Genomic DNA, 1,964 nt, shown 5'->3' with positions numbered 1-1,964 from the left:
AATAAAAGTGGAGAGAGTGGACGTCCTTGTCTTGTTCCTGATCTTAGAGGAAATGCTTTTAGTTTTCACCATTGAGTTTGATGTTAGCTGTAGGTTTGTCATATATGGCCTTTATTATGTTGAGGTATGTTCCCTCTATGCCCACTTTCTGGAAAATTTTTATCATAAATGGGTGTTGAATTTTGTCAAAAGTTTTTTTTCTTCTGTTGAGATGATCATATGGTTTTTATTCTTCAATTTTTTGATGTGGTGTATCTCACTGATTGACATGTGGATATTGAAAAATTCTTGCATCCCTGGGATAAATTCCACTTGATCATGGTGTATGATACTTTTAATGTATTGTTGGATTTGGATGTGTTTGTGTTTTTTACAGTTTTTTTTCTTGTAGTTCATTTCTAATCTATGGTGTAGTGGTCAGAAAAGATGCTTGATATGATTTCAGTTTTCTCAAATTTACTGAGGCTTGCTTTGTGGCCCAGTATGTGGTCAATCCCGGAGAACTTAATTGATACATATAGAACATTCCATCCAAAAGCAGCAGAATACACATTCTTCTCATGTGCACATGGAATGTTCTATATGTATCAATTAAGTACATCTGGTCTAATGTGTCATTTAAGGCCTGTGATTCCTTATTGATTTTCTGTCTGTATGATCTGTCCACTGATGAAAGTGGGGTGTTAAAGTTCCCCACTATTATTGTGTTATTGTTGATTTCTCCCTTTATGGCTGTTAGTATTTGCCTTATATACTGAGGTGCTCCTATGTTGGGTGCATATATGTTTACAATTGTTATATCTTCTTTTTGGATTGATCCCTTCATGATTATGTAGTGTCCTTCTTTGTCTCTTTTAACAGTCTTTATTTTAAAGTCTATTTTGTCTGATATGTGTGTTGCTACTTTAGCTTTCTTTTTATTTCCATTTGCATGGAATACCTTCTTCCATCCCCTCACTTTCAGTCTGTATGTGTCCCTAAGTCTGAAGTGGGTCTCTTGTAGACAGCATATATATGGGTCTTGTTTTTGTATGTATGCAGCCAGTCTATGTCTTTTGGCTGGAGCATTTAATCACTTTATATTTAAGGTAATTATCGATATGTATGTTCTTATTGTCATTTTTTAATTGTTTTGGGTTTGTTTTTATAGGTCTTTTTTCTTCCCTTCCTCTCTTGTTCTCTTCTCTTGTGGTTTGATGACCATCTTTAGTGTTGTATTTGGTTTGCTTTTTCTTTTTGTGTGTGTGTATCTATTGTAGTTCTTCGGTTTGCTGTTCCCATGAGGTTTTGATATAGCAGTCTATATATGTACAGTGTTGTTTTAAGTTGCTGGTCTCTTTCCTGACTAGAGAAGTTCCTTTAGCATTTGTTGCAAAGCTGGTCTGATGGTGCTGAATTGTCTTAGCTTTTGTTTGTTTGTGAAGCTTTTGATTTTTCTGTCAAAACTGAATGAAAACCTTGCTGGGTTGAGTGTTCTTGGTTGTAGGTTCTTCCCTTTCATCACTTTAAATATATTGTGCCACTCCCTTCTGGCCTGAAGAGTTTCAGTTGAGAAATCAGCTGATAACCTTTTAGGAGTTCCCTTCTAAGTCGTCATTTTTCCCTTGTTGCTTTTAATTATTTTTGTGTTTAATTTTTTTCAATTTGATTATTATGTGTCTCAGCATATTCCTCCTTGGGTTTATCCTGTATGGGACTTCTGTGCTTCCTAGACTTGGGTGACTGTTTCTTTCCCATGTTAGGGAAGTTTTCAACAATTATCTCTTCAAATATTTTCTCAGATCCTTTCTCTCTCTCTTCTCCTTCTGAGACCCCTATAATGTGATTGTTGGTGCATTTAATGTTGTCCCAAGGTCTCTTAGACTGTCCTCATTTCTTTTCATTCTTTTTTCTTTATTCTGTTCCATGGCAGTGATGTCCACCTTTCTGTCTTCCAGGTCACTTATCTGTTCTTCTGCTTCAGT

Source organism: Physeter macrocephalus, chromosome 8, assembly GCF_002837175.3.
Source record: "Physeter macrocephalus isolate SW-GA chromosome 8, ASM283717v5, whole genome shotgun sequence".
Taxonomy (NCBI): Eukaryota; Metazoa; Chordata; class Mammalia; order Artiodactyla; family Physeteridae; genus Physeter; species Physeter macrocephalus.
Note: the sequence above shows the minus strand (reverse complement) of the source record.